Raw genomic sequence first — 23,883 nt, 5'->3', positions numbered from 1 at the left:
CAAATTACCACACGCTCAGTGGCTTAAAACAATAGGATTTATTCTCTGGCAGTCCTGGAGGTCAGAAGTCTGAAATCAGGGTCACTGGGCTAAGTCAAGGTGTCAGCAGGGCTGGTCCCATCTGGAGACTCCAGGGGAGAGTCTGTCCTCACTTCCTCCAGCTGCTGGTGGCTGCCGGCACTGCTTGGCTTGTGGCCACATCACTCCACTCTGCCTCCAGCATCACCCGGTTATCTTCTCTATATTCTTCAGTTTTCCCTCTGCGTCCCTCTCATAAGGACCCTCGTGATTATGTTTGGGGCCCACCCAGATAATCGGGGTAATCTCTGCATCTCACAATCCTTCGTCACCTCTGCAGTGTCCGTCCTGCCATGTAAGGTAACATTCACGGGTTCCAGGAAGAGGGGGCATGATTCAGCATCCCCCAGGGCTCCTGAATTGTCTCAGGGCCCTTCTGGTTTTAAGGTCTAAAACGGGAGAAGAAACTGGCTCAAGTGAAAAAAGGACACGTTAAATTCTTTTCTCTTTAATCTGCCGTGAACATATTCACATTGTTGTGCAACCATCACCCCTACCGAGTTCCAGAACATTTTCATCACCTCAAAAGGAAACCCCATATCCACGAAGCAGTCACTCCCCAGCCAACGCCTGCCCCCACCTTGGCAACCACTGCTTTCTGTCTCTATAGATTGTTTTCGCGGTACGCGGGCCTCTCACTGTTGTGGCCTCTCCCGTTGCGGGCCACAGGCTCCGGACGCGCAGGCTCAGCGGCCATGGCTCACGGGCCCAGCCGCTCCGCGGCATGTGGGATCTTCCCGGACCGGGGCACGAACCCGCGTCCCCTAGCATCGGCAGGCGGACTCTCAACCACTGTGCCACCAGGGAAGCCCTACAGATTGTTTTTTAATCACTGTAATTCTGTGTGACTTTGAAGTCAATAAAAAGAAGCATATTGAGGTACTTCGGGGAGGCTGGTGCCTAGATGCCTGTGCACAGAGGAGCACAAGTTGCAGTAGCTCGGGTGTCTGGAAGGGTTCCTGGCTCCATGCTCCCGGGGAAGTTCCAACAGCCCAGCTCACTCGTGAGCCGCTGCTTTTGAGTCAGGGGTGCATCCTGGCCTGAGCACCTGTGAGCCAGGTAAGTGAGGGAACCCCGGAAAGGGCGGGGGGGTTGGCAGTCGCAGGAACGGACACATCTTTGGAACCGTCTGACGGATACTTAGCACACATCTGGCAAAGTGATTGCTTAGGAGAAGCTCTGTTCTTTCTGATGGTCGAACCTGAGAGTAATGTCCCCATACGTTCCCAGAAAGGGGACCCTGTGATGTAGGGATCAGTGGCCTCAACAGTATCTCACAGTAGATGCCTCTCTGTGTCCTGTACCACCCCCCGCGTGGCTGCATACACGGTGCTAAAAATGATGCAGATAAACGGCTCTCCAAGGATCTGGTGTCATCTCAGGATGAAATTGAGGGTATTGAGAGCCGTACTGTCCAGGACATGTGGCTACTGACCACTTGAAGTGTGACCAGTCCAAATCGAGAGGTGCTGTAAGTACAAAATGCACGCTAGATTTTGGTACGGAAAGAAAAAAGAATGTAAATATCTCAAAAGTTTTTATGTTGATTACATGTTGGGTTGATAATATTTTAGCTCTTTAGGTTAAGTAAAATGCTTTGAAATTAACGTCGCCGGTTTCTTCTTACGTTTTTTACTGTGGCTACTAGAACCTTTAAAATTATGTATGTGGCTGGCCCGTCTGTGGACGGCCTTCCATTTCCGCCAGAGGATTGGATGGGCAGCTGCGCAGGCGTCGGGTTGCTCTCTCTAGATGCCGCGTGCGTGCTGAGCAGCAGTGGGCTCTGAGCGGTTCTGGGGGGCAGATGCGCTGTGTTGGAAAAGCCCCTGGACTGGGGGGCTTGTCAGGCGCAGGGATTCCCTCTCCTGTACTCTGGGGGCCGCTGTCAGTGACAAGTGAGGGGAAGGTACAAGAGGAGCTTGTCACGTATACAAAGCACCCAGGCTGCCTCCTGGGCCAGAGATCTGGGGGTTGGGGGAGACGGCGGGCGGGGCGAGGGCTGGGCTTGGAGAGCAGCTGGTTGGCGCCCAGGAAGGGGTGGTGGGCCCTGGGAGTGGATTCTGGGGCCAGAAAGCTGGGGGACAGAGTGAGGCCAGAGATGAGAAGGAGGCTCCAAGGGGAGCGCTGGGGGGCAAGGAGTCTGCCGGGGCAGGCGTGGAACGGAGGCTCTGTGTTAATTAACCCTGACACCTGGCCTGGCCTCCTTTGTGCTGGTTCCTGGAGCTGCTTTTTAGGGCCCAGTGATGAGGGCCCAGCCAAGTGGGCAGGGGTGTCAGGAGGGGCTGGGCCTTCCCCACTCTCTGCCTAGGAAATCACCTCCTTGGAGAAAAGGGAATTGTATTTTTTGAGTGGCTGCCATTCCTGTTTCTGGACACACATCTCACTTTAATTCTTGCAGCTGGAGTTGATTACACCCATTTTACAGATGGGGAAGGTCCAGGCCAGCAGATGTCGAGTAGTGGGCCAAAACTAGTTCGAGTGAAGGGACCTCCATCTCATTTTGACTCTGAGGCCCATGTCTCGGATCCACCACGGCCTCCCGCCCACTGAGGTGCCCACTGAGATGCGAAAGAGGGCTCCAGACATGCAGTCCCTCCCGCGGACACTCCCCCGGCTCTGGCCAAGTGCCTGGAGACCCATGGCAGCAGCTCTCCATGGCCACTCCACAGGGGGGTGTGGAAGGGTGTGGGACACAGCCCCCTGAAGCCTTTGTGACAAACCCCAAGACCTCGGAGGCCACTGGGGAGCAAGTTGGCTGTCAGGGGTGGGAGTGGCCGCTGCTGGGGAGAGCTGGCTGCTGAGGGACATGGTGGTGGACGTGGTCAGCCCGCCCATGTGACTGGTGGGGCGGGTGCCCTGGGGCCTTACCCACCCACCACGCAGGGGCATCTGGGAAGGGAAACCCTGGGTGTGGCCTGGCCCACGAGGGCCGGGCTGGAGGTCTTTATCCCGGAGGCAGGAGGATGGACTGGCTGGTGTCACTGGCCCTAAGACAGCCTTCCCAGGTGTCACTCAGGCTCTTGTGCACTTGAAATAACCACTCCCTGCCCCAGGAAGACCCCCACACCGGCCCCCAGCAGCTCTCTCCTCCTGTGGGAGTCGGCCTGAGCGTAGTCAGCCCCGCCTGTGCCTGGGAGTGACTCACTCCCTCGGGGTCAGAGGTCGTGACACAGGATGGATCTGGCAGATCCCAGTGTCCAGGCCCAACAGGGTCGATCCCAAGCTCCCTCCTCTGGGGACCACCCAGCCCATCCCCTGAGGGGGTCTCGGCACTTCCCAGGGGCTTGCAGGGAGGGGAGAGAGGAGGAGACTCCGTCACTCATTCCCAGGCCCTTAGGGGCTGGAGAGGCAGGAGCCGGATCGGAATCGGAGTTCCGAGGCTCCAGGAAGAAGAAAGAGCTCTGGGTGAGCTGGCCACCACCTCTGCCTCCCCAGCCCCTGCCCGCTCCTCTCTTCTCCCTCCCGGGGTCATTGCCACCTCCGCACACACAGCAGGGCTGGCTGTGCTCCCACCCGCAGCTGCCAGGAAGCCTGGACCTCCTGGGGAGGGCGGCCTGTCATCCGAGCTGCTCGGGGTCAGGACCAGGTGGGGGGGTGCACCTGGCAAAGAGGGAGCGAGGGCGGGGCGGCGGGGAGAGAGGGTGCCTGTGGGCAGCGTCAGATTCTTGGCATCGCCCTGAACGGACGGGCTGGGAAAGCAGGGCAGCCTGGCTGGCTGGCCAGGTGAGCCTCTTTCCTTTTCTCTCTTTCCCGGACTCCTTCCCCGGGGGCCATGTCACTCCCTTTGGGGGTGACTCAGGCTGGCTTGGGAACTGGGCTCCTTGGCATTTCCTAGGCACCCGGGGCGGGGGTGATTGCCGGGGGCGCCCCTTCTCTCCGCCTGCCCCCCCTCCCTCGGCAGCCCCTCGCCCTGCCCCCTCCGCAGGGAGGCCGTCGCGGTCCCTCCCTACCTCGGGCCCGCGCTCTGGGAGGCTCCTTGTTCCTCGGCCACAAAGCCTCTTTGATCCTCTGCTCGGCTCCGAGCCATGTGACCCGGTGGGCGGGCCGCGCTCTCAGGCGGCCAGCGCAGCCCGACTCAGCTGCTGGGTGAGTCCTCGCTCCCTTTGTTCCCTCCAGCCTCGCACCGCTTGCAGGGGCCCCTCAGGTGGTCCGGCTGCCCGGCAGCCCCCTCGAGGGCCGGGCGGGAGCAGCGCCTCCCCGGGGGCCCCCGGGTCCAGCCCCCCGACCGGCGGGACAGCCCCCGGGCTCCAGGAGCGGGACGGTGGGATCTCGGTCTTCACTCGGGGCCCAGATTTTCGGGCGCGGAGCAGAAGGAAGGGCTTTGTGTGCCACAGCCGTGTCTCTGTAAATATTTGGCCAGCTACCCGAGTGGTTAAGTCCTTCTCGGCCAGGAGTTTCTTGGAGCCCATTTCCCTTTCGCAAGGAGCTTCCCTGACTTCCAGGAGGGCTGGGAAGATCTGCGGATTGGCCACCGCTGCCTCTTAAAATCGTCCCGTCCGGATGGTCAGCCGTTAGGGGTAGGCGGCTCCGAGGACCTGCTGGAGATTAGTTTCAACAGATGCTAGAAATGCCGGAATCAGAGATCTTGCGGCCGGCATTGCGAACTGGGGAGTTTCTGCCGCAGCGTGTCTGGATTCCTGGGAGGTGTTTGGGATGTGGGCGATGTTCCTGGGAGCGGGCCGGGGGGCGGTGGAGGGGTGGCGGTGCGGGGGGCTGGAATGCGAGTGCTTTGCTGGAGGATGGAGCGAGGGCGTCCACCACGTCGTCACGCCGTGCTGAGGAGCAGGGGTGAGGAAGCGGCTTCTCGGGGACGTGCCTTCCGAGGGGCTTTCCGGCCCGGCCAAGAAGTTGGGAGAACCCCCAGACTCAAATCCCACAGCCAGCCCGGCACGTCACCCTAGGCACCAGAGCTGGAGGGCCGAGGTGCTTCACAGGCAGTGCCATCTGCTCTGAAACTTCATCCCAAATGTCCCCTGGGTGTTGACTCAGCTTCCAGGCTGCTGCCCTTCGTCCTTGTCTCCCTCCTCTTCTTCTGCTGTGAAATCTGCTGGCGTTTTTGTCCGAGGTTTGGGGAAGCATCTCTGCTCACCAAAGAGACGTTTGAAATTCCTTTCCTGGAGAAAAGTGTGCTGCCCAGCAGAGGTCCATACAGCGGGTTTCTGGTCCATACAGCTGGTTTCTGGCCCGTGGGGACAGCACCCTCGTTGGGATTCAGTTTGGATCCCGCATGGAAAAACCTGTTGGGAAGGAGGGAGAAAAAGGCCCTGTGTCCCCATAATTGTGTGTGCTTTCCCCGCCCTTCATTCATTGTTGTTTTGCCTTGAAACTAGGGCCTGCATGGGTGTTTACACAAATGTCATTTCTCTTTGGCAACCTGGGGGCTCCTTTTCAGGAAATAGAAAGAACAAGTTTGTTTAACCATCTGGGGGTGGGGAGCAGCATCCACATGACGCCTCTTTGGAAAGGGGGGATTCCCACCTCTCTCCCCTTGGGTCCCTTCTGGGTGAAGACATGGCTGGGGAAGGGGGCCACTTCTGTGGCTGACCTCTCTTTACGCCCGTCTCGGGGGACCTGCGTTGGTCGCTGACCCTCGCCCACCCCTCCTGGGTGTCCCTGCTGCCCCCATCATTTCCGGGTTGTGGCACCTGCGGTACTGTTGGGTCTACTGGTTTGTGTCTGCATTTCCGCCAGACTCCGCACCTCGTGGCCGGCACTGTGATCGGGATGCTGTCCGGTTCAGCTGGCGCGTGGGGAGGATCAGGGCCCCGGGCATTCTGAGGTGGAGGAGACAGAGCCCTGTTCTGATGGGAAGGGGGAAGCCAAAAGGCAGAACACAGCCAGTGCTGTCATTGGGTCCCACCAACCCCAAGCCTTGTGGGGCCCGTGGGGTCACCCCCTGAGTGCCGGGCCCACTGCCCCAGGCCTCCAGGACGGGGTTCACAAGGGCTTTCACCCCAGAAGCCCTGAACCCGTTAGGGTAACCAGGGTCCCTAGGGCGCCTTGCCTCCCCACCCCCTCCCTGATCCCCCGGGCCACCGTGCCCGCCCCGCTTCCTGTTGTGTCACCACCAGCCTGAGCTGCTCTGGTCAGATAGGGCAGCTTTGCAGGAAAGAGGTTTCCTAGGGGCTGAGATGCATTCGGCAGAAGGAGAGACCCCCACCAGCCTGGAGCAGTGCCAGCTTCCTACGGTGTCAAAGGTCTCTAGGCTGTTTTAGGAAGCCTGTCACCCCCTGCACGGTTCACTCTTGGGCTGGCTTTCCCATACCGCCAGCGGCTCTGGGCTCCCTCACTTTCCCGTTGGCCAGGTGTGTAGGAAGGAGGACTTTATTTTATCGTGTGAGGGTGAGGACAGACGCTTGCTGGCCACCCCAAGTCCCTGGCCAGGGTCCTCTGCAGTGGCCTTCTACACCTGCTGTTCCCGCCCATCCCTCTCTTCAGCCCTCCTCTCCCCAGCCTTGGTTTAGACCACTGATACCCCTGGGCTTCAGAAAGATGCGGGGTTGGATGTGGCCTGGTGCTGAGATCCCGGTGGCCCAGCTCCCCACAGGAGGGGAGTCTCGGGGAAGATGACTCCAGCAGAACTCATAGCCCTTGGCCGGGACTCTCTTCCCAGACTTCTGCCTTCCAGCACCGGGCTTTGATTTGTTCACTGCGTGCCAGCCTGGCTCCTGGGACAGGTAGGGACCTGTTCTCAGAAGCTCAGTGGAGCCTTCTGACGCCTTCCCAGGAGCGCTCCTGAGGTGGCAGCCGGGCACAGCCAGCTCCGAGGGCGAGCTTGCTGGGTGAGCAGGCTGGGGGCCCAGCGACGGTGCAGGTCTAATCACAGCCGGGAGGGTGCCTTGCCCCACCTGGCGAGCCCTCCACCGGCCCACCTCCCAGTGGGCTCACCAGGAGCCCTGTTTGGGGCTGGCAGAGGTGGCGGGTGGAACATCTCATCCTGGGCGTGGGTGGATGGGTGGGGTTCAAGCCTGTCACTCTCTTCTCTTTTTATCTGTGTCCTGTGGAGAAGGGCTGAATCCCGAGAGGCCCACGGAGCTTTGATTCCAACTCTGCAGGGGCCTGTGTGGCCACTTGTCCTCATCTGGACTCAGCTTCACCCCACCCACCCTTCTGGGGTGCGGGGCTGGGCCTTGGTTTGGAGGGAGGCCGTTCCAGCTTAAATGCGATTTTTAAACCCTTTAATCTGGGTTTGGTAGCCGGATCATAGCAGAAACACCAAATCTCTTGTCGCTCTCCTGAAGCTGGGAGTGGGGTGAAAGGTCAGCTCCTGAGCACCCAGGCCGCCCTCGGAAGCTCCGGGTTGGGGTTCAGTCACCGACGCTGACCCCCACAGGGAAGGAGGTCCACCAGCCGCTGGGGTGCCCCGCCCTCTGTTCCTTTGCGCCTGGTGTGCAGCACCCCCTTCTGGGGCCATGTCCCCCAGAGGGGATGCCAGCCCCTGTCCTGCTCTGTGAGTGCCAGGCACTGAGTGCCCAGTGAGGCAGTCACTCCCATGGCATTGGAAGAGCGCCCTTGCTGGTGTCCCTGGTGGAATGTGCCCGTACCTCCTCCAACCTCCCAGATCCTTATCGCTTATCTTATCTCCCAGGCCTGTCACCAGGCCTGTCACCGGGCTCTGACAGTAGATAAGGTTTTCCTTTCCTGGGAGCAGGAAAGTGAGTTTCCCTCCTGCATGGAGGACATCCCACACCAGGTGGGGACGTCCTCGTCCTGTCCGTGTGTCTTTCCCTGGACTGTGCACTTGGGTTGTGTTTTCTTGGTCTTTGTGGCGGCCTGGACGCCCCAGGTGCTTGCTCGGTTGCTGTCGGAATAGATGCACGCACCACGTGGTTGCAGCGTTTCATCTTTTGTCCAAATACTCTTGTGGTTTCTGTGAGACAAGCTCGAGAGGGCCTTATAAGAACAGACATTTGTTTTGCTCTCTTCATACAAGCTCTCCTTGGAGCCTTTTTTTTTTTTTTTTTAAAGATAAAGGACCAAAGAGCAGCATTTCTTCCATGATTTGAATACATTCTCCTGGGGCAGGGGACTGGACCAGATGACCCCAGGCTTGCCCACATGCTCTGGTGCTGGGGGAGCCGTAGGGGAGTGAGGACAGGATCCCAGTCTTTTGTTCCTTGTCTTCTAAGGACAGAGGAAGAGCTGCCCGTTGCTGGGGGTCAGTTGTGGGCCCCGGAGACAAATGGCCACTGGATAGCGGCCCCGTTGAGTCAGAGGGAGAATCGTTGTTGACTGTAGCTTGGGGGTCGGTGGGGGCCAAGGGTGGGCAGGGGGTGCAGAGGGCGGAGGGGGTGTCACAGACCCCATGGGGGAGCAGGTGGGCAATGCACCACCTATTGGCTTCACTCATCTGCCCCCGGCCCTGCGGTGACGGAGGGCACGGAGCAGAGGCACTGCGGCCACTTTGCAAACCGCATGCTCTGCTGATGTAACTCCGGTCACCCCAGTGGCTTTGCAGTCAGTCTCCAGGCCCCAAACCCCACAACCAGCACTGTCTGGCCAGGTTTACTCTGGCCAGGTGCCCGGGGCCCCCAGTCTTAATGTCGAGGAGTTTCATTGAAGCGACCTTTGTCACCAACTGCTGGAGCTGCCTCCCTCCCTCCCTCCCCACGTGACGGAGGTGGGGACCAAGGCCGAGGTGAACGGTAGGTCGGGACGTGTCCACGACAAAATGTCATCCTCCCAGACTTTTCCTCATGGGAAAAAGAACACGTTTTACGAGGCTTTTGTTTACCCTTGGTTTAAGTGTAGCTGTTTAAAAAAGTGGGAAAACAGAAGGATCTCCACTGTGTCACCTGCTGCCTGGGAGGTGCTGAGGGCAGGTGGGAAGGGGCCTTTCCATCGTCTCTGGCCGCTTGCCGTCCACCCTGCCTCCACGGCCACCCTCTGAGGCTGGAGTGCTAGTGAGGAGCGAGGTCGGGGCAGAGGAGGGGACCCGGGGAGTGTGGGGCTGCGTGTCCAGGTGGCAGCGGGGGGAGGGCCGATGTGGCGGCTTCTGCTCAAATCGCCCACCTCCGGCAGGGCCACCCCGGCACGGCACCCGCTCAGCAGATGCCCGCCTCCTCCTTGCCTGACACAAAGTTCCTTTTCCATCTTTCCAAAGTCTTGCCTGTCTCCCCAGCCTCCTCCAGGGCTCGCTGTGAAACTGGATGGCCTGGTCCCGTCTCCCCGAGGCTCCTGGGACCCCCCTCCACCATGCGCCAGCAGCCACCTCTGTCCCCATTCACTCCTTCACTCCCTCGTGCGTTCATCCACCAGTGCTTTTGGGGGCACCTGCTCAACAATCCTGAGCGGAAGAGGTGCCACTGTGCTTGGGCGCCAGGTCCCCCGTGGGCCACGGAGGGAAGGACAGGAGACCTCTGTGTGCACCTCAGTTTCTGCATTCAGCCTGCTGCCAGTTCGTCGGGTTGTGGGGAGACATGTGAGCTGGGGATGGGGGGGGCTGGTCCTCCGGTTTTGTGGGGTGGGTGGAGGGGAGGTAAACCCCCCTCCGTGGGTGCCCCCTGAGCTGGCTCCACGTGGGGCTCTCCAACGACGGCTGGGGAGTAAAAGAGCTGATTCACACCACGGGGCACCCGGAGACCCGAGTGCGAAAGTTATAATTAAAGTTGCTCTTGAGCAACGCAGAGGCCCGTCTCCCTCTGCGGCCTGTGCTAATAACCCTGTAAAAGTGGGACTGAACTGAATTCTCTCTAGTCGTGGCTTGTTTGGCATCCTTAGGGTTTGGGAAGGGGAGGAAGAGGACTTGGGCTTCCAGCAGATTTGGGGTGGGTCCTACCAAGAGGGCCCAGGAAATCCGGCAGTGGCCCCCCAGCAGCTCCGGCTCCCCCCATCATTTCCTCCGGGCCTGCGCTGAAGGTGCTGACCAGACTCAGCCCCTGACCGGTCGGGCCGGGCCGCAGGTGGGTGCCGGGCCTGAGTCCTGCTGCCGGGGGGGCCGCTGCCCCCCGCTGGTTCAGGTATGTGGAAGGGGTCTGAGTGGGTGTCTTGGGAAGCAGAGGTTTTCCCCTCTTGTCCCTCCTGCCCAGGGATTCAGGATGAGCCAAGTTCAACCTTTCTGATTGCTTATGGGCTGTTTTTATCTCCACTTCCCCCTCCTTTCAGGGTGAGATTTACGGCTTCCGTCTGTAAAAGGGGCCTGCTCCCGGGTCATTCTGTGACTTGACAGGTTCCAGCCCATGACACCGAGGGCCCTTTTTAAAAATTCACGTCCTTATGAGCACTGGTGGTTTGAGGAGCAGGCTGGGCAGGTATAGAAGTCACCGAAGTCACCTGGGCTGCGGAATTGTAAGGGGGCGGGGCGCCTCGCAGGCCAGATGCTGGGTCAGTGCTGGGGGCTGGCCGTGGACCAGAGGACACAGTCCCTGCTCTGATTCCCTGGGGAGCTCAGCCATCAGCCTTCTTGTTGTTGATAATAGCTTTATTGAGAAAGAATTCACTTTCCAGAAAATTCACTCTTTTAAAGTGTACAATTCAGTGGTTTTTGTATATTCACAAAGTTAGGCAACCGTCACCACTAATTCCAGAATATTTTTATCACCCCTAGAAGAGATCCATTAGCAGTAGCTTTCCATTCCCAACTCCCTGCTCCCAGCCCCTGGCAACCACGAATCTGCTTTCTGTCTCCATGAATTTGCCTATTCTAGGTATTTTATATAAGTGGAATCGTATAGTAGGTGGCCTTTTCTGTCTGGCGTCTTTCACTTAGTGTCATGTTTTCAAGGTTCATCCATATGTAAACACGTCCATGTCCCACTTCTATTTCTGACTGAATAGTATTCCATTTTATATCAATTGATGGGCATTTGGGCTGTGTCCACTTTGTAGCTCTTTTGAATCACGCTGCAGTGAGCATTGGTGTCCAGGTTTGGGTGTGGACGTGTGTTCTCATTTCTCTTGGGGTCACTTGGGAAAGCTTGGCTCACCAGCACTGAGTCGGGGGTGCCCTGTTGGTCCCTCGGGCCCCACCCCCAGTGGCTGTGAGCATCTTGCATATCATGTCTCGAATCTGTGTGTCTGTGCAAATTTGCTGGGGGTTCTTTTGTTTTCACTGTTGAGTCGAGAGCCAAGATCTGTGGAACAGGATGAATCGACGTGGAATCAATGCATGGATGAGTTGGGGGGGGCGGGGGCAGAGAAGCCCGTTGGGTCCGCAGCTGGGGCCTGTCGCTGACTTCTAGTTTCCTTTGCCTGCATGGGGCCCAGAACAAGGCAGAAAGGGGAAATGGAAGGCTTGTGTGTCCTCTTCCAGGGAGACAGGGAAGCATGCAGCAGTGAGCTAGTCGCAGTGTGAGAGGAAGTGGGTCGATGGAAGGAGTGGGTGGGTTTGGCGTACCCTCCCCCGGGGGGACCTGCCCCTCTCTCCACCAGCCTTGGCCCCCAGGGGGCGTGGGGGGGGGTAGGAGGCGTTTCCTTCCTGGGAGGGTGGAAATGTAGGGTGGGGGGCTGCCTCTGGGATCCAAGGAGGGGTGAGGGTGGCCGCGGTTCTCCCAGATCTGCAAGGAGCTACATGCTACAGCGTTTCTGATGTTCTGTGCGTCACACGCAGAAAAGGTAAGCCGTAGAGAGAATGCATGTCGGTTGTCTTTTTAAACCACCGCACAAGTGCAGCCGGGAAGGGCCACCCCTGCACACGTCTGGGCGCCCGCTGCGTCCACTCTCAGCCTCGCAGCCCGGGAGCGCGCCGGGGAGGGTCCACCGGGAAGGCGGCCGAGCGGGAGCGCGCCGGGGAGGGCCCACCGGGAAGGCGGCCGAGCGGGAGCGCGCCGGGGAGGGCCCACCGGGAAGGCGGCCGAGCGGGAGCGCGCCGGGGAGGGCCCACCGGGAAGGCGGCCGAGCGGCCGGGCTCCTCCCTCCTCCTCTGGGCCTCCCCGCCCGGCAGCTGGAGGGACCTCTGCTTCTCACCAGTTCTCAGGCAGAAATTACCATATGAATGTGGCTCCTTCCCGGAGCCGCCGGCTGGGGAGACCTGGGAGGGGACAGGCTGCCACCCTCGGGGGCCTCCCGGTTCTGTGCTGACCGTGGCACAGATCGATCTGGTGGAAGACGCCGGGCGTTTTCGATCCACAGTAGGTCCCCTCTGGATGCGGAGGGTGTGGGGGGTGGGTTGGGGTCTGCCTGCGGGCAGGGCAGAGCCTGCTGGGTCCCAACAAGTGTGGGAGGCCCGGGAGACAGGCGTGCTCCCTCCTTTAGCTTTCGTCTCAACTTGTAGGAGAACGTGTTGTTACTGTAGCTCTTGTTATTTTGGTCTGATGTCAAAAGTCTCAGCTAATTACAGCAGGAAATGTAGACTCTAAGGAAGGATGTGAGGATGAGGATAGGGAAGGATAAAGCAAATCTGAGCGCTCTGTAAACTGTAAAGTGCTGTGCGCAGGCCAGCCCAGGGGTCAGCCCTCCTCTGATGGTCCATCCCGGCCCCTACTTGTGTCTCGATTAATACCCTTTGGCAGTTGGCCAAATCACTCTTAAGTTTGGGCTGGTGATACGTCACATTTAACTGCTGGACAGCAAATTAATGGATACCTAGTGACTGGTAGCCTGTCCACTCCACGTAGGGGACCCACTGCTCGCCAAAGCCGCGGCCAGGCAGGCCAGGCCAGCTACAGCATGGGTGCAGCGTGGCTGAGGTTTCAGAGTCAGCACAGAGCCCAGGGTGGGTCCAGGTGTTCGGAGCTGAGCCCCCTGCACACCAGCCCTGCCTGCCTCAAGCTTCTGGGAGAGACCCCACGTGCCTTGAAGCCCCAGTTAGGAGTGGGTGAGGAAGGTGGTAGGGATTAGGGACCACCCAGTCTCCCCGCCCCAGTGGGCGCCCCCATCCCCCCACTCACTGTTTCCTGAGCAAACTGTCCTGAATGGGCAGGAGCTGTCCCAGGATGTCCGTCCATCCTTCCGCTGAGGTGCTTTGTGGCTGCAGAAGGAGGACGGAAACCGGAAATTGTTCACATCTCATTCACACGCTGCTACACACTGAAAGCCGAATGAGGGGGAAGCCCATGGGAAAGGATGCGGGCCAGCACTGCGGGAACCTCGTGGAGGGGCCAGGGCTGGAGAGGCGCCACCTGGATTGACCCGGGAGCAGTGGCCGGCCCCGCGATGCTCTGGGAAGAGAGGAGGGCAGGAGGAAAGGGCAGTGAGCTCACCTTTCATTCATTCATTCATTCAACATCTTACTTACTGGGCGCTCGAATGTGTAAGGTTTTGTGAGCAGCAAAGGAGACAGACCCAGGCGTTCAATAGAGGAGGATAAAACCTGCAATTTCAAGTTGAGCGCAGGACCACTCCGGAAGAGAACCACGGGACCCAGCGGGAGTCCCCCTGAGCAGTGCTGGGGGAGAACCTCTCTGAGGAACCTTGTTTGAGCCGCAGAAAGGAGCCAGGGAGATGGTGCACATATCAAAACTGGAGAGGTGGGCATGTGCTTGTATTTGATTAGCAAATGCTTAGAGCACTTGCAGTGCCAGGCACCATTCTCTGTGCTTTGTAAATATCTCGTTTGGTCCTCATAGTACTCTTACGAGGCAAGTATTGTTATCCCATCTCACACGGAAGAAAATTGAGGCACAGAGAGGTTAAGTTACTTGCTCAGGGTCACACAGGGAGTCTGGGATGGAACAGGATCCCAGCCCCAGGATTCTGGGGCCCGGGATCTTGTGTTCTCCCAGGTGCAGGGAGAACTAGTTAGGATTTCAAGCCAGGGGGATGATGCAATTAATTTCTTTTAAACAGGCCTTCCTGGTGCTTTGAGAAGGATGGACTGCGGGGGAGGGCACTTGATGGCGATGACGGTTTGGATTGTGGGAGCCATGGAGGGAGGGAGGCGGGGCGACTGCCTGCAAGATGTGTGTTGGATTCGGATTGATAGGACTTCGGGGTGGATGATTGGATCTGGGGAGATGGAAGCGGCGGGGGGACCAAGGCTGGCCCCTGGATTTCTAGCTGTCATAAATGGATGCATGGAGATGCCGTTACTCACTGGGGAGGGGGTGGGGTGGGGAGGGTAGGCTCGAGGTCCAGAGTTCAGTCTGGGGCATGTTCGGTGGGAGACATCTAGACTTCCCTAGGGCAGGGGCCACAGGTACCCAGTTCTGGGCAGGGGGCCTGCCATAGCGGGACATCTCTGCTGAGTCATGATGGACTCAGGGCACCGGTCAGGTTGGCACTGGTGTATGAATCTGGACAGAGTTTGGCACTCGATGCCCAGAGGATGGGCGATAGGTAGAGGAGGAGCCAGCGAGGCCACTGGGAACCAATAACCAGAGACAGAGGAGAATCAGCAGAGGAAAAGCTGGGCGGTCAGGGCTGCATCCCTGCGAGTTGGGGTGAGGGGTGACCCCTGTGCGTTTGCTCTTCAGAGCGTGGGCGGCTCCATCTGGCCAGAGCCCCAAGCCCAGAGGTGCACCCAAGCTTCACGCACAGCGGGGGCACGCAGGGGCCGCAAGCAGCTGGGCCCTTCCTGCTTCACTCTGGTGTCCGACCCGCAGGGGGCTCAGGGGTGTCTGTGCACCCTGCCCGCAGCCAGCTTCTCCCCCGGGCAGTGGTTCAGGGGTGATGAGCATGTCTCCCAAGGGGTGTCCAGGCAGCTGTCCACACACACTGCTTTTTTCTGGAGTGAGCCTGGGGTAGGAGGAGGTGTGTGTCTCTGAGGCTGCTTGGATAGGCGGGCCATCCATCCTCACCCTCACCTCAGAGAGCATTTGAAGTCGTGGCTTAGGGTGTGTCCTAAGATTTCACAGGCCTGCTCTGGCGCATCCGCTCCCCTGAGTGGCTCCCTTGGGAGAACAGGGGCTCGAGGTTGTGTGGGGCGGGGAGCAGTGGGGTCTTCCCGCTAGGCAGGGCTCTGAGCAGCCCTGCAGGCAGGTGGGCACAGTCCAGGTGGGCTGTCTGCAGAGCTCACGCGGAGGGAGCCATGTCAGGGGCCTTGCAGGTTCCCTGGCCATGAGCACACTTCCTGACCTGCTGCCCGGAGTTGGCCGGGGTGGTGGTGGTGGTGGGGGGGACATGACTCCAGCTCCCCCCAAGTCACATCAGCCCGGAGCTGGGGCTGCCATTGGATGGCTGACATCATTCTAAATGGTCCAGAGCTGCTGACCCTTCGTTTCTTCCCCGCCCCCCCCCAACATTCCTAGACCCTCCAGCCAGTGGTACGAAGTGTCCTGCCTCCTTAAAGGGTCATGGGTCAGGCTTCCACTCCTGCCCCAGGAATTCCCCCCTCCCCGCTTGTCCCCCTCCCTGGCCCTGCCTTTAGCCCCTGCCTCTTTGAAGGGACCAGGGCCCGGGGAGACCTTAGGCAGCATCCCGGAGCCTGAGTGGACAGATCTGCACAGGAGAAGGGCATTGCTTGATACCTTTGAGGGGAAAAGCTCTTTTCCTACTTAGCCCCTGGCAGCGGGACGCCCTGTTGCGCCCCAGAGACCCCTGTCTAGTTCGTGTTATTTTAAATGATCCCATCAGTTGCGGGAGGTGGAGCCCCCACCGCCCCCAGCCTCCCCAGCCATGGAGCCCTGGCGTGCATCTGCTGACAGCCCTGCTGATAGCAGAGGGGGCTGGGGGAGGGATGCTCTGCCCCTCCCCCCCTTAGGGGGACATCCCTGATAAGAGGAAATTCCACCCTGTGACAAATGGCTACTTTCCACCCATCAGAGGGGGGAGATCTTTTCTTTCTCTCTTTAACTTGGCAAGCATTTGCCAAGAATCAATGGAGGAATCTCTGTGGCCGGCTGCTTTGGACGCGGTGGGCGGGCTGGCCAGGGCCAGATTCTGCGTTTGCCTTGGGGCAGGGGCCCATCACGCTGGAAGGTTCCCTGGGGTGGGAGGCGGCTCAGGGGCACATTCCCTGATCCTGCGAGGTGAGTGGGCGGTGGAACAGGAAACGAAAGATAAATCCCTTGACACAGGAAGTCGGAGGCCTCTTCCCTGGCCTTCACTGCAGGCCGCTTTTTAGGAAGTGAATGGGATGGAGTGCAGGTTGGAGCCTGCTCTGACCAAAGATTGATGTCTCAATAGGCCGCTGAGCCCGGGTGAGGAGCTCTGCTGGAAGAGGAGGCGGGAGGCGGGCTGGAAATGAGAGAACAGAAGGGGCCTCTTCCAGAAGGGGGGCGGGCTCAGAGTTGGACGCTGTCCAAATCTGGCTCTAAAGACCGACGCCAATTGAAACCGTGTTGGCAGAAATGAAGAGCTTCTTGAGATTCTTTCCTGGACAAAAGAGAAGAAGTTTGCTTCAAAGGGTTTGGCGAGAGAAAGGGGCAGGCAGTAAGAGTGGAGAACGCCCCGCCTCCAGGACTTTGGGGCGGCCTGGGCCCCTGAATGAATAGAATCGGGTGAGGACGGCGCTGTTCCTGCCGTGACCTCTCCCAGGTCCTGCAAAGGGCGCAGGGTCGTGGGAACTCTTTCCACCCAATCTCTCCTCACACAGAAACCGTAAAACTACAGTTTCATTTTGGGTCTCCTCTTGGGAAAGAGCTGGGGCTCCAACGGGGAGAGATGCAGCCCTTGCATTTGCAAAACCCTGTCTTTCTCTGGAGAGGCCTTCACCTTTGTGCTGGATTTCTAAGCTGGGTTTCAGGCCAGAGGGCAAAGTCTCAGATTTCTGGCCTCACGCTTACCGATCAGACTTCGGGGAGACGCTTCCTGCCCTGTACAAAGTGTGAAGTGTAATTCGATTTGGAATTAGTTACCAAATTAGATGAGCCACGTGCACTTTAAAAATTCACGCCTTGATCCCTGACTGCACAAATTTGCAAAATTCGGTCGTTTATAGTCAGTGTTTCCATCTTTAGAAGGGAACAGGAAGTTCCCCTGTGACATTTATAGGGAGTTTGTAGTGGCTTGGCTGGCTTAACGGGGACACAAGGAAAAGCGCAATCCGGTAAATGGGAAAAGATTCTGTTTCAAAGCCCTGCAGAGAATGGCACCCCTTACATCCCTGCCCACCCCCCCCACCCCCCGCTCGCAGCTTTCTCCTCCGGCTCAGGGATGGAGACCAGCTGTTCATAGCCTCTTTTCCCGCCTTTGATCATTTTTTAAATTTTTTATTATTTAAAAAAATTTTTTGGCTGTGCCACGTGGCTTGTGGGATCTTAGTTCCTTGACCAGGGATCAAACTCATGCCCCCTGCAGTGGAAGCTCAGAGTCCTAACCACTGGACCGCCACGGGATTCCCTGATTTTTTTTTTAAATAAATTTATTTATTTATTATTTATTTTTGGCTGCATTGGTCTTCATTGCTGCGTGCAGGCTTTCCCTAGTTGCGGCGAGCGGGGGCTACTTTTCGTTGTGGTGTGCGGGCTTCTCATTGTGGTGGCTTCTCTTGTCGCGGAGCCGGGGCTCTAGGCACGTGGGCTTCAGTGACTGTGGCTTGCGGGCTCTGGAGCACAGGCTCAGTAGTTGTGGCGCACGGGCTTAGTTGCACCGTGGCATGTGGGATCTTCCCGGACCAGGGCTCGAACCTGTGTCTCCTGCATTGGCAGGTGGGTTCTTAACCACTGCGCCACCAAGGAAGTCCCTCCCTGATCATTTTCTTAAACTCTTTCTCACCCTTCTCTCACCATGGAACCCAGAACATCTTTGTATGTTGAGAAGTTCAATTCAGAGATAATGTGATTAAATTCTAAGTTCTCATTAGACCAAATTAATTTCATCAAGAAAGCTAGGGTGGGCTTCCCTGGTGGTGCAGCGGTTACGAATCCGCCTGCCAGTGCAGGGGACACAGGTTTGTGCCCTGGTCCGGGAAGGTCCCACATGCCACGGAGCAACTAAGTTCGTGTGCCACAACTACTGTGCCTGTGCTCTGGAGCCCGTGCTCCACACAAGAGAAGCCACCGCAATGAAGAGTAGCCCCGCTCGCCGTAACTAGAGAAAGCCCACCTGCAGCAACAAAGACCCAACGCAGCCAAAAACAAATAAAAATAAAATAGAAAAATAATAAAATAAAAGAAAGCTAGGGGTTCTTTGATGAATCCCCCCAGATTGTCCAAATTTATTTGCATGTGTCTGTCTTCATGTGTATTTTTTTTTTAGGGAGAGTGTCCTTACCTTTCAACAGCTTCTAAAACAGGTTTGTGATACATACACAAAAGTCCTGAATTGCTGTGCCAGACTGGGTTCCTTGCATGTAAGGGACTACTGTGAATCTGCCTGGAAGTTTTAGGCTAATAAACATTTGAATAAATGAAATTCATGTTCCTATGTGCCACCACTGTTTTCATTCAGACTGATTTTTAAGCCTCTAGTGTTTTCTTTTTGTTTGTTACTAAGTAATAGGTACTCAATAAATATTTGTTGAATGAATCATTGTTGTGGTCCTGGTCCACCAGGACCCCAGGATCTTTTTCAACCATTATCGTTTATAGCCATTTTTAAAAATTGAAGTATTGTTGATGTACAATATTATATAAATTATAGGTGTACAATATAGTGATTCAGTTTTTAAAGGTTATACTCCATTTATAGTTATAAAATATTGGCTATATTCCCTGTGTTGTACAATATATCCTTGTAGCTTATTTTATATGTAAGAGTTTGTACCTCTTAATCCCCTACCCCTGTCTTGTCCCTGCCCCTTCCTTCTCCCCACTGGTAACCACTGGTTTCTTCTCTGTATCTGTTTCTGCTTCTTTTTTGTTATATTCACTAGTTTGTTGTATATTTAGATTCCACGTTTAAGTGATATCATACATTATTTGTCTTTCTCTGTCTGACTTATTTCACTTAACATAATACCCTCCAAGTCCATCCATGTTGTTGCAAATGGCACAATTTCGTTCTTTTTTGTGACTGAGTAGTATTGCATTTTGTGTGTGTGTGTGTGTGTGTGTGTACACACACATACATATGCACCACATCTTCTTTATCCATTCATTTGTTAATGGACACTTAGGTTTCTTCCATATCTTGGCAGTTGTAAATAATGCTGCTCTGAACACTGGGGTGCATGTATCTTTTTGAATTAGTGTTTTTGATTTTTTCAGATATATACCCAGGAGTGGAATTGCTGGGTCATATGGTAGTTCTATTTTTAGTTTTTCAAGAAACCTCCACACTGTTTTCCACAGTGGCTGCACCAGTTTACATTCCCATGAACAGTGTATAAGCGTTCCTTTTTGTCCACATCCTCGCCAACGTTCGTTATTTGTGTTCCTCTTGATGACAGCCATCCTGACAGGTGTGAGGTGGGACCTCACTGTGGTTTTGATTTGCATTTCCCTGATGATTAGTGATGTTGAGCATCTTTTCCTCTGCCTGTTGGCCCTCTGCATTTCCTCTTTGGAAAAATGTCTATTCAGTTCTTCTGCCCATTTTTTAATCAGGTTTTTTTTTAATGTTGAATTGTATGAGCTGTTTGTATATGTTGGATATTAATCCCTTATATGTCATTATCATTTGCAAATATTTTCTCCCATTCAGTAGATTATCTTTTCTTTCTTTTTTTTTTTTTGATGGTTTCCTTTGCTGTGCAAAAGCTTTTAAGTTTAATTAGGTCTCGTTTGTTTACTCTTGCTTTATTTCCTTTACTTTAGGAGACGAATCCAGAAAAACATTGCTACCATTTATGTCAAAGAATGTTTGGTCTATGTTTTCCTCTAGGACTTTTATGGTTTCCGGTCTTTTAGGCCCTTAATCCATTTTGAGTCATTTTTGTATATGGTGTGTGAGAGAATATTCTAATTTCATTCTTTTACATGTAGCTGTCCAGTTTTCCCAGCACCACTTATTGAAGAGACTCTATACCCCATTGTATATTCTTGCCTCCTTTGTTGTAGATTCATTGGCCATAAGTGTGTGGGTTTATTTCTGGGCTCTCTATTCTGTTCCATTGATCTATGTGTCTGTTTTTATGCCAGTATGGTACTGCTTTGATGACTGTAGCTTTGTAGTATAGTCTGAAGTCAGGGAGTGTGATTCCTCCAGCTCTGTTCTTCTTTCTCAAGATTGTTATTATAGCCATATCTTTGACATCTTCTCCAGGGCAGTTTCTTCTCCAAGGTCTCCCCGCCTCTGTACATGTGTCTGGTTTCCAGACCCATCGCTGTCCTGTTCTCTTTCGTTCACCCGCGTTTCCTGAGCTGGTTAATAACAGTGTCTCCGTCAACTCAGTCACGTGTGCGAGAAGTGGGGAGTCGTCTTTGGGGCCCTGGGGCCTCGCGGAGGTGCAGGCTTACAATGAGGATGGGCATTTGGATATGTGCTTGGCATCAGTCCACCCGGAACCTCTGGCTGGGGCACCAGGTGTGTGGGCCTCTGATGTGCCAGGGTTTGCCTTCATCAGCACCGGTGTCTTGAGGGAGCTGTAGGTAATCCTGAGAGGGCCCTGGAATCCTGGACCCCATGCTGAGCCTGGCGGCTGGAGTTGAAGAGCTTGGCCTGCCAGGCTTGGCCTGCAGGCTCCTTTTCTCAGGAGTTTATGGAGACTAAGATGCTAATGCACTCAACAGGCCTTTCCAGATGGCTGGGTGGGATCCCCTCCCAGCAGCTCCTGGGGAGAGCACCCAAAGGAAGGAAGCGCTGGAGCCCTGAGGCCTCAGAGCGCTACCCCAGCACCTGGCACTTTCTGGGTCTTTGCTGTAGGAAACCTATACTTCTTTTAGCCTTTTCTTGGCCTGTGGAGTCACCCTGCCTGCCATTCACTAGCTCTGTGACCATAATAAGTGACAAAAGCACTGTAGGCCTCAGTTTCCTCATCTGTGAAATGGGGAAACTAACAATACCTGACGTATAGGGTTGTCGTGATGTTCCCCAAGTTGGTGCGCGGAAGGCGTTTAGAATAGCGCCTGGTGCAGAGCAAGCCCAGCAAACGCTGGCTGTTGTGATTTGCGTCATTCCTTTGTTTGTTCGTTCGTTTGCTCAGCAAACATTTAGTCTTGGACTTGCCACGTGCCAGGCCCTGCTCCGAATGTGGCAGCACAGGAGTGAGCATAATGGCTGAGGTTTGTGGCTTCGTGAATCTTACGTGGGGGGGACACATGGTTAAAGTAAACCACACACATCACTGTTCAGTTATCTTTTTTTTTTTAATTTTTATTTATTTTTGGCTGCGTTAGGTCTTTGTTGCTGCATGTGGGCTTTCTCTAGTTGGCGGTGAGCGGGGCATACTCTTCGTTGTGGTGCACGGGCTTCTCATTGCAGTGGCTTCTCTTGTTGCGGAGCACGGCCTCTAGGCGCACAGGCTTCAGTAGTTGTGGCACGCAGGCACAGTAGTTGTGGCTCGCGGGCTCTAGAGCGCAGGCTCAGTAGTTGTGGCGCATGGGCTTAGTTGCTCCGTGGCATGTGGGATCTTCTCAGACCAGGGCTTGTACCCGTGTCCCCTGCATTGGCAGGCGGATTCTTAACCACTGTGCCACCAGGGAAGCCCTGTTCGGTTATCATTGTGGAGACTGTATAAAGTGGAGCGCAGGCCCAGCAAGAGAGCAGTGAGGCCGGCTAATCTGGGTGCCAGGCCGGGCCCTGCAGGCCTGTGCAGCACCCAGGGAGGTGGGAGGGAAGGAAGGGGCAGCTCTTGTCACTCTGTCCCCCTGGCACTTCCTCCATCAGGGACATGCCCATCTTTAAGAAGCCTCTTTGCAGGGGGCAAGGAGCATCTGCTGTCTGGTCCTGGCCATGGGCTCAGGTGCTCTGGTGGGGGCTGTGGCTGTCCCCTCAGCCTGCAGTGCTGCCTTCCCCGTGGTCCCAGAGGGTGGACTCCAGGGCCGCTGGGGATGGGGGCCCCTCTGCTGTGTGCATAGCTGCCAGATGAAGCTGGGAGACTGCCTGGCTGCGAGGAGCACCTGGGCGAGGGTGGGACGGGGAAGGAAGGCTTCACTGAGGGTGGGGTACTGGCTGGAGACACAGTTTCCTGCAGGAAGAGTACATGGTGGTCGGCTCCCTAGGACCCCCAACTTCAGACCTCTGAGTGGGTCCATCTGGATCTGCCTGGTGACACTGGCTTCTGTTGGGTGGCCTCGTGGGTGTCTGTAGACAGGTTGGCTCGGCCACTGTGGGCGGTGATTGAGCAAGGCCTGTGCGGGTGTTGGTGCCGGTGTGCCTGGGGAGGGGCGGGGTGAGATCAGGAGCCCTGAGCTGGCTTTACCCTGAGAGCTTTGTCCTGGGCTGTGTCCCTGCCTGTGACCCGGGTACCACGTGGCTGCCCCCTCTGGCTGGGCGGCCCAGGGGCCGTTTTGCTCCCATAGAGCCACCTCTGCACTTGGCAGATGGGGCTGATGCTCGGGGAGGATGGAACCTGTGGGGACGTTTCTGGGCCGCAGGACAAGCAGCAGGACAAACAGGGAGGGGGCGGGCGGAGAAGGGTGACCCCTGGGTGTTGCAAGCCTGCCATGCCGAACCACCTCCCACGGCCGCCTTGGGGCTGCGATGAAGTGTGAACCCCCCTGTGAGGCGTCCCACCTGGGAGCAGGCTCCTCTCTGGGCGGTACCTCCCAGCCAGACGTGTGTCCCACCGCCCCGGTCCCGGCGAGCCGCAGACAGCGATCCCAGCCCTGGGGGCAAGGGGAGAATTTCTCCCTTGGAGCAGAAGTCCGAAGCTGGCGCTGGTGACTTACAGACCCCCACCGTCAACTCCTAGAACAGGCGGCCCAGCAGGCCCCTGTGGGGAAGGAGAGGGCGAGGAGAGGGCAGCCCCATCAGCGGCGGGACCAGCTGCCACCAGCCTGTGGGGACAAGGGCTCCCCACCAGGGACGCGGGCCTGGGCTCAAAATGGCGGCCTGCGGAGAGAAAGCGCCAAGGTTTCCTCTGGCTGGTCTGGACATCCTTGCTGGGAGATGACGGGATGCTTCCACGGCCGGACAGCACGGGGGGTGCGCAACAACCTCAGGCCTGAGTGGGGGCGTCTGGGCCTCAGCTGTCCTCCAGTCGTACAGCTGGCTGGTGGGCACTCATGGGCACAGTGGGTTCTTTTCAATCCATCTCTACCAGCAGCGTCTTCGTTTTTGTCGTAACATAACAGCTCATTGAGATATAATCCCCACCCCATACAATTCACCCATTGAGCGTGTGCGTCAGTGGCGCTTCTTCACAATGTTGAAAAGCCGTCATCGTTACCTACTTCCAGAGCGTGTTCATCACCCAAAAGGAAATCCCATAGGCATGATGGCGCAGCCCCTGGCAGCCACGCATCCGCTCTCTGTCTCTATGGATTTGCCTCTTCTGGACATTTCATTTAAATGGACTCACACCGTATGTGGCCTTTCACGTCTGGCTTCTTTCATTGTGCGTAACGTTTTCAAGGTTCACCTGTTGTAGCCTGTCAGGACATCAGTGCTTTTTTTTTTTTTTTGGAGTATGGTTAATTTACAATACAATGTTGTGTTCGTTTCTGGTGTACAGCAGAGGGATTCAGTTTTTATATAAATATACTCTTTAGCATATATATATATGTTCTTTTTCAGATTCTTTTCCATTTTACTTTATTACAGGGTATCGAATATAGTTCCCTGTGCTCTAAGGTACGACCTTGTTGTTTATCTATTTTATTTATTAGCAGTTTGTATCTGCTAATCCCAAACTCCTAATTTATCCCTGCTTCCCTCCCCCACCCTTTCTCCTTTGGTAACCATAAATTTGTTTTCTATGTCTATGGGTCTGTTTCTTTTTTGTAAATAAGTTAGTTCATTGTATCAATTTTTTAGATTCCACGTAAAAGTGATATATTTGTCTTAGTCTGACTTACTTCACTCAGTATGATAATCTCTAGGTCCATCCACGTTCCTGCAAATGGCATTATTTCATTCTTTTCTTATGGCTGAGCAGTATTTCATTGTATACATATGCTACGTATCCTTTATTCATTCATCTAAGACATCAGTGCTTTTTTTTTT

At 56.0% G+C, this 23,883-nt stretch overlaps 1 protein-coding gene across 4 annotated transcripts in view; it reads left to right on the top strand.

The window, feature by feature from the left end:
- SEPTIN9 (septin 9) overlaps nt 1-23,883 on the top strand; it is a 166,055-nt gene that overhangs the window by 122,194 nt on the left and 19,978 nt on the right. Inside the window, exon 1 of one of the 4 annotated variants that reach the window (XM_029212351.1) lies at nt 3,998-4,164. The exons of the other annotated variants lie outside the window; for them this stretch is intronic. The gene's annotated coding sequence lies outside the window, so the exon portion shown is untranslated. Of the gene's footprint in view, nt 1-3,997; nt 4,165-23,883 lie in introns of those variants that run through there. 4 annotated transcript variants of the gene reach the window in all.

Source organism: Monodon monoceros, unplaced genomic scaffold (genome assembly GCF_005190385.1).
Source record: "Monodon monoceros isolate NGI ecotype Baffin Bay Population unplaced genomic scaffold, NGI_Narwhal_1 Super_Scaffold_9, whole genome shotgun sequence".
Lineage (NCBI taxonomy): Eukaryota > Metazoa > Chordata > Mammalia > Artiodactyla > Monodontidae > Monodon > Monodon monoceros.
Note: the sequence above shows the minus strand (reverse complement) of the source record. Positions and strands in the feature narration are given on the sequence as shown.